Source organism: Podarcis melisellensis, assembly GCF_964234715.1.
Source record: "Podarcis melisellensis genome assembly, chromosome: 3".
Lineage (NCBI taxonomy): Eukaryota > Metazoa > Chordata > Lepidosauria > Squamata > Lacertidae > Podarcis > Podarcis melisellensis.
The window spans coordinates 68,319,404-68,328,317 of NC_138530.1; positions in this window are offsets into that span (position 1 = coordinate 68,319,404).

Sequence of the window (8,914 nt, forward strand, 5' to 3'; positions counted from 1 at the left end):
ACAAAGCAACACAACCAATTGCTCTGCCCACTTTTTCCCTTGGCCCCTCTCACCATTGGGATGTGGCCCCCAGAAGGGTTTCCCACAAGGGAAAATGGCCCTTGGATTGGGAAAAGGTTCCTTACCCCTGCTCTAGCACAAAGCCATTATTATTGAATGCAACCCATAATCTGTACCAAAGATATCATGACCTACTGGAAGCTTCGCTAGTGGTAAAGGCATTAGTTGACATAATTGTATATTTCGTAGCTCTCAAGACCAACCCACACTATGGACACTGGTTTTATACCATTGTAAGACCTCTCCAAGTTTCAGCTTGGCAGTTGGAACTGCACTCTGGTGCAGGAAATATCGTATCGTAAGAAACAACTTTGTCAGTCATCTTTTCAGTTCTGTTGATTTTGTTTAATCAGTACAGGATCTACTATCCTGTATGAGTAACAAAGCAATTGGGTGATATTTTAAAAACTGGGAAGGCATGCTTCTCTTCTCACATTCATGGACCTCATTTCCTCTTCTGCAGATAAGAAGAGATACTTCTAAGTTAGTCTTTTGTAGCTGCAGATAAAATATCTAGCTCTGACCAGTCAGGAAATATCGATTATGGTGTATTTCCTCTATTTAAATGTTTGATTCAGTCAAGGATTAAAAGAGCTCCAGAAGCTGGCTAGGGTTTTGCTGCACTAATCACCTTCTGCATTCTGAGGAAGTCTTGTAAATGGGATCATATTGTGAGCACAAGAGCTCCAGCCCAGCCAAGAGAGTGATTTCAGGCTCCTAACAGCAACAGAGTGTTTAGTCAAGCCACAGCTGGGCATGCTGTAGAATGAAAACTAAACCTGTAGCCATGCACTGACCTTGGCAAAGCGGACCGTCTAAGCTCATCATCTGTTTTAGATTTGCTTTCAACTCCCTTGGGAAATATCTGTATGTAACAGCAATGAGTTTAACGATCTACTGGGCTGGGCTGAGAAATAAAGTTTTAACCAGACGTCACTGCGCTCAAGGACTTCATATAGAACTGTATGTTTTTCCAGAGAAAGAAGGAGCTCAGGTCCATAGGTAATCTGGCAAATCTGTAACCTAGGGGATCAGAACATCGCTGCCAGACGAAAAACTGGGTTTCTGTTTTTGCCGAACTTCTTGACGCACAAATCTGAGTGGTACATAGGTAAGGCAGCAATGCGTCTGAATTCCAGTTTCTGGTAATCACAGCAGAGTGCTCTTGTGCTCAAATCCTGCCTGCTGCTTGCACCTGGCTGGCCCCTATGAAAACAGGATGCTATTGGTCTGATCCAGCAGGCTCTTCTTACATTCTTAAGGCAAGGGTTAAAGGCAATGCAGGGGAACTGCATGGCTAAGCATGAGCTGAGACATCGATTGAACAGGTACTATGTTCCCCACCTCTTCCTTTTGAAAACTGGGGCAGCCACAAGCCTTCGTGTGGCAAACAACAGGCATTTCTGCTCCTGTCAAGCCAATGGGCGCTTCTGCAAATAGGTTGAGCCTGTGAGATTTGTCCCTGCCGATGCTGGCTTCTGCAGGTTCTTGGGGCAGGAGCCGCTGGCACAACATCTGACTTCCTCTAAGGCACCTCCCCCAGAAGAATCTTCCTGACAGGAGGCACTTGCAGTGAAGGCCGTTTAGAAGGTGCCTGACCAGAAGTTTTTATTACGGGAGGGGGGGCACTTCTCTGACAATCTACTTGAACCTTGACTCTCTTGATCACTGGTGGCCCTCTCCACCAGCCTCCCTCATCCCACTTGGGGTGTCTCCCAGGTTGGCCAGCTCCAATCCTCAGACCTCTTGCTTCACCTCTTTGGAATCCATGCATCCTCTCCAAGATGTTTTCACAGAGCTCATGACATGGAGGAGATTAACTGTGAACACAAGAAAAGGGTACCCGAGGAATAGAGCTGCGGGAATTGGCAATTTCAATCATTTTCCACATTCTCTATTTTGAAAGTTGGATGAATGTGAAAAGACCCAATTTCACCACCTATTGGCAACTGATTGTGGTCCAGAAAGGGGTCCTACCTCCTTAACAATATCATGACGGGAATAAATAGGACAATATTTGGAACGATTGTATACAAAATGTGGTGGTAATATTTAATATTAGTGTTAGGATAATAATATCAAATTTATAAAATAATGTATGAGTTAAGGTATTTTGGTATATATTCATTTATATATTTTCCCCTTTACACAGTTTTGTGTCTTTTTTTCTTTTTCATTTTGCATCACTTCATTGCTTTATAATTGAAAAATTTTAAATAAAATATCAATATCAATATTAAAAAACAATATTATGATTGGTGGATATGGCCAGTGGCGGATCTTGGGGTCTCAACATCAGTGCCCTGTGTGACACCATAATTTGGCACCCCTACCTCTCAGGCTGCATTCTAAATAATAGTTGCAGTGCCCCCAAGGCTCTGCACCCAGTGTGACTGAACCAGTTGCACTCCCTTAAGTCCACCTCTAGATGTGGCCACAGTATTGCAGTGAGAGAAGAAGCCACGCCTGTTAAACGTCCCCTGCCATGAAACTGTAAAAGCAACGATTAACAGTGAAAACATACAGCCAGGTGTTGGTAACCCTGACATTAGATTGCACTGCATGTTAATGGCAGAATTTACGACTGTACAGTCTCGGCCAGCTGTTAGGCAATCGTAGAGAATGATGCCGAGTCTACTTCTGTTGAGATGATTTTCCATCCACAATGCATACATGTACTTTGGACCAATTATTTTCTTGCATTTCTTTTTTGGTTCAAGCACTGCTTTAAGGGAAGCCATTTGTTATATACACATAGTACAGTGCTTTGCTCCAGTTTTGTTGTTAAACTCCCCTTGGGCTAAATGCTGAAACCATTGTGAATTTGGGAGAGCTTTAAGAAGTGGAAGAAGGTTCTGAATAGGAAGCACATGAATGCAAGCATCTGTGCTCCCTAAGATTGCCATACTAGTCTTGTGCTCCCACACATTATTGTTACCAGTCAGCATGGGGAGGCCAGCAAGCATTCTTCCTCTCATCTCTCTAAGGGCAACCAGAGAGACACCTGCACAGAAAAGGTAGAGAGAGAAGACCCAGCATGAAGAGCAGCCATGCTTGTAGGCTCCAGGCTCCTTCATATACATCATCCTCATATTCTGCCTCTCTTCTTTTCCCTCCCCGCAAACTAGCTCCTTTTTAGAATTCTGCAACAAAAATCCCAGAAATGTTATTTTGCTGGAAAACACATACAAATGATAAAATTCCACAATCCTAAGGCAACTTTTCAAAGAGTGGGACTATGACGAGTCCTAACTCCATGATTTTAATATTTGTAAATTTGACATTCCTTTTCTGAGTTGGAGAGTAAATGGGTCTATTATCAGTTCCAAGCCAGATGTTTTAGTTTACTGAGCCTGTTTGATCCCTGCACCTGTCTAAGGCCAGCAGTTGCTGGATTAGCATAAGGGACTGATTTTTTTTTTAATGGACAACTGTTTCTGAACAAGTGAGCAGTGTGAAAATGAGCAGACTTTTGGTATAAAGGCTTGCCTGTTTGTGCCACAAGGCAGTACATATCATTTATGGTGCAAAACAGGCATGCAACATTAGCCCCGTAGGCCCATGTGCTGGAATATACATTACAAAGTGACAATTACAGGAACTGTCAAAGAATGGAAGAAGAATAAATGATGGTTGGGCGGGGGGAGGAGATGTATTACCCACATCCATCTGTGAGACAGCCGTGCATTTACTCAGAATTATGCATTGTTTATGGTGGATTATGATGATTAGAAAAGGAAGAACTGGCTCCCTGCCCCTACAGAGAATTTCATCACGAATCTTAAAGGGAAGCAATAGCTTTTTGTTAAGAACAGCCCATTATCATCTTATATCGGGCATGTCCAAAGTCTGGCCCTGGGGCCACTTGCAGCCCCCGGGCTGGTTTCAAACGGCCCCACAGGCAATTTTGAATAAGCAATCTCTTGTGGCCCCTGATTGCCTGCCCACCAAAGCCATTTCCTTTTTGTGGGCTCGTCACAAGCTCTCCCCTCTGTGCGGGGGACATGGCTAGCTCCCACACCATTAGGGAGTCCCCGGCTGCATCACTCCTTGGGTCGACCAATCTGGTTGGCCGGGGGGACGTGGCTAAATAATAATAATAATAAAAACTACAGTACACATTCAGGATGCTGATGCTGCAGCGATGGTGGTGGCAGAGGGGCAGCTGCCGCCTTTACCCAGTGCTGAATTTATGTATAGACTAAGTAGGCTGAAGCCTAGGGCCTCTAAATCTAGGGGGCCTTGCCAGCCCTCCCGCTCCCCAGTGGGCATTCTCCCCTCTCCCACAATTGCAAACCCAAGACTTCATGCAAGGGCAGGGCAACTCAGGCTCAGCAACTATGAGACTTGGGGCTAGCCATTGGGGCCCAATTTGAGGCAGTGGGGTGCAACTTGGATTTTTTTTTTTGGTAGGGCCCCAGTTCACAGCCAAAGTCTGCAAAATCTTATAGATATAAATAAAATCTATCTAGATTGCCCTAGTGCAGGGGCCCCCTTAGGAGCGGCCCGTGGGGCCCAATTTGGCCCAATTGCTCTAGTTGCCTTAAGGTCAGTCCTGATGAGACTGTGCAGGGGTTGGACTGACAAGCCCTGCAACTTCTAGGTCCCTGGTGTCACCATTCTGAGTATAGACTCAAGGACTTGTTATGGAAATCAAGGGGGGCACTTACTGGAAATCAGTTTTGTCACCTCTTCCCTCCCAAACCTCGAGACAATGAGCCCAGCCACCTTTTATTCACAGTCACATAAGCACTACACTTCAGCATGGCCACAAAGCTGTACGTTCAACTGCTGAAATACACGCCCAATATGTAGCAATGGAGATTTATGTTACTGCTTCATGAATGAACACTGTGTTTTATAAATGGACTCTGTATTTTGTGATTTACCTAAGAGCCACCAAGAATCTGACAGCTAACCAATTGGGTACTACCAACAGCAACCCCTGTTGCTGAAAGCAGGTAACCAGCAGGGAATGCTTCAGCTCAGCCTTTGCACTGTTGTGAAAGCTCATAAATTGTATCCCTTCTGGCATCCTGGCCAACTCTATTACGCTGGTGTAAACCCTGGTGCACCAGAAGCCCAGAATAGCAGCAAATAAAATCCACTCATATGTCAGCAACTGATAAGACTTGTCAAACAGTTCTTCTAAAGTCTTCCTAAATTATAAAGCTCCAAAATGCAGGCCAAAAGAGAGCAGGACTTGGAAGAACGAGCCATACAATGGGCACCACCAGTGAAAAGGCCCTGCTCCGTGTAGCTCCTGCCCTTTCATTTGATAGGGTGCCCACTTGCCCTCCTTCTTCACATGGAATGCTATCTATTGGAGTCTCCAGGTCCAGTACAAAGACCATAAGAAGGGAGAGCAGGGACCTTAAAGTTCCCAACAGCTGTTAAGCAAGCAAGCAAGCAAGCAAGCAAGCAAGCACACAGGTCACCTTTGTCACAGTCAGGATGCCTATGTCCTGGCCAGGCCTTCACCCAATCTTGTTTCTGTACACTCTTATTTGTCCTCAGTAACCAAAATTATATTATCAATATATACAAGCAGAAAAGTTGTTTTCCTTCATTTGCAAGGAATTGTACAAAACATAGTGGCACTAATAAAGAAAAGTTCCAGGGTGGCTTTTGCAGTTCATCAAAGCTATCCAGCAATATCAAGTTATAGGAAAACTGGTGCTATTAACAGTAATCCTTCTAGTTGGTAAATTGGTTCGGCAACTTCCATGCACATGATGTGTGATGCTAATTATTTTCCCCAAGAATTAAATGATAACTAATCAGAGGCAGCTACAGTTGCAAATGGTAACAAAATATCTGTGAAAGGAAGAGGAGCAGGTTTGCTCAAGTGTGTTGCAGGTAGAAATACTGTTTGTAATGAAGTGAGAGCAGTAGTTCACTTGCTCGAATTAACAAATAAGAAAGTTTTGCGAATTTAAATTCTAGATTAAAATTTATTACTTAATTGAGAAGGGGATTGTAACACTGGGGCCTAATTTGAATAGTAGAGTGCCTGGTATCTGGTGGGCAGACCAAAGCACTCGTCAGGAGAGCTATGAGATTCAGGTGAGGGTCTTGTTAATCCCAGAAGGTATATAACAGGAAGACCCATCCTGCCCAGGCCTTGTGATTTTAAATCTCTGCTGGGGCTCTCCCCTCAAGACAATATTTGCCCCAAACCTGGATTTAGGCATCGAGGGAATTGCTCCTTTTATTCTTTATTAAATTATTAAATGACCCACAGGTTGCACTTTCCCCTGCTTTTGCTCCTGACAATTGGTGGTTTTAATTTCCTGTGGTGCCTTGGAAGGCCACCACTGTGGGCACCATGGGAAGTTGGCTGGCTGGTGGTGCCACTGATAGCCCAGTGGCCCAGCAACATAAGAGGCTCACTAATGTAGGATAGGGACCAGAGACACTTTGCTGAAGTGCTCAGTAAAACATATCCACAAGCATTAACACTTCTTCATAGAAATTAATCCCTCATTTGTCAGGGAAAGGAAATGAATGCATTTAAAATGTGATCATGGGAGAGTGTTATCTGACCTGAAATAAATATAAATGAGGTATTTATTTACTGACCCTAAGGCATCTGTGCAAATGCTTCCACTGAAGATGAATTAGCCACGTGTCAAACAAGTAAACCTCCATTTGTCCTTATTTTGAGGGACATGGTTTCATTTTTACCATTGTTCTTCTTCCTGTATAGCCTGCCTACTCATGCTTCTTTAGGCCTCTCAATCTCTCACCACTTGAATAGCAGCTGGGCTTCTGTCAAATGGGAGTTGACCCTCAGAGGGACGGAGAAAAGGCAAAGGTATGCAGTGCTGACAGCTACATAATCTTGTTTGCATGAGAGAAATTTGCCATCATAAAAAACTCTCCCCCATCACCCCTGGAGTCTTCATGAAACACTGGAGAATATGTGTTTTTCACTGAAGGCCCATTGGCTCTAAACACGGCATTTCTTCTCAATGTCTTCAGAGGATGGATTTTATACAGTGCTCTCTCTGTGTGTGTAGAGAGAGATACCTCCCATTCATGTCTGCTGTGACTGCTACATTGCATCTGGGAGATGGTAGGCTCAGGCTGAGAGATGGGTGTTGCCATCTTGCCAAATGAGTCCACATCAGATGCAAGATTTCAGCCAGAGACGACCTGGTCCAGAGTTTACCTGCTGCAGTGCTATACACACTAAGAGCACAATCTAAACCCAAAGTACGCCAGTATGAGAGAATTTAGATTGGGAAGATTTTGGGCTTTTCCGGCTCAGCTGGGCTCAGTGTTAAGTCCCTCACTCTGGCTCAGCCAGGGCTTAGAAAGTGGAACTTAAGCCAGTGGACCTCCTGCCAGTGCAAATCCCCACAAAAGGGGTGTGGTGGAATGGGGCAAGGAGGGGCTTACACCTACTCCAAAACTTGTTCAGTTCAATCATGTGACCTAGGGCCCAATCCTGTAAGCTCTGGCCCACACTCACCTGCTGGTTCAGTCATCATCAGCCCCTCCCAAAGGTTCCTGAATGGAGTTTGGAATTGGGGTAACTTATACTGATGAAATTATGGGATGCTAGCTTCCCATAGTTAGGATTGCTCTTTAACCTGGAAGTAAGTCCCATTGGGTTAAAGCTATGGTTTTCCCAGTAGTGATGTATGGAAGTGAGAGCTGGACCATAAAGAAGGCTGATTGCCGAAGAATTGATGCTTTTGAATTATGGTGCTGGAGGAGACTCTTGTGAGTCCCATGGACTGCAAGAAGATCAAACCTATCCATTCTTAAGGAAATCAGTCCTGAGTGCTCACTGGAAGGACAGATCCTGAAGCTGAGGCTCCAATACGTTGGCCACCTCATGAGAAGAGAAGACTCCCTGGAAAAGACCCTGATGTTGGGAAAGATTGAGGGCACAAGGAGAAGGGGACGACAGAGGACGAGATGGTTGGACAGTGTTCTCAAAAATACCAGCATGAGTTTGACCAAACTGTGGGAGGCAGTGGAAGACAGGAGTGCCTGGTGTGCTCTGGTCCATGGGGTCACAAAGAGTCGGACACGACTAAACGACAAACAACAAAACAAGTCCCATTGGACTCACTGGGTCTAATTTCTGAGTTAGCATGTATAGGATTGTGCTACATTAGCTTAAGGGTTTTTCCCTTCTTGTGGCAATATCATTGCATTATTCTTCCTTACTATCTGCATTTTGAGCTAGGGAAATGTGTTAAACACACACCAACTAATAGTAAGGAATTTCACAGCAAAGTAATGGAATTCACGGTAGATTCTAACAAAATGCCTCTACAGTATGTAACATGCTAGTCTTACCACAGTTGTTGCACACTGATTCGTATCAGAGCAATAGATGAGTTTCAGATTGACCACTTCCCATATGATAAAAGGGTTTCTTGTTGGGAAGGAGAGTTATGTTATTTTGTGTTTGGGGTTAGGATTTAGAATTCAACGAGTCTGACATTCTTTTGGTGAACTGGAGATTATTATTTTTCTGTATTACTTCTTAAATTATGACTTTATTTGAAGACCTACCTCTTGATTGTATTGCAAAATGAGTGCAGCAACTGCTTTTAATACTTTCAGATAGAAACGTGAGGAATATATCTATTGAAAGAAACTGACAACCCATTCCTGTTTCCTAGAAGTCAATTTTTATGGGTAAGTTCTACAAGCCATATTAACCCAGCACCATAACTAGAGAAATAGGAGTAAGTTAAAATATATGCTACTACACAATATAGATATTTTAACTTACTCCTAATTCTCTAGTTATGGACCATAAAGAAGGCTGATCACTGAAGAATTGATGCTTTTGAATTATGGTGCTGGAGGAGACTCTTGAGAGTCCCAT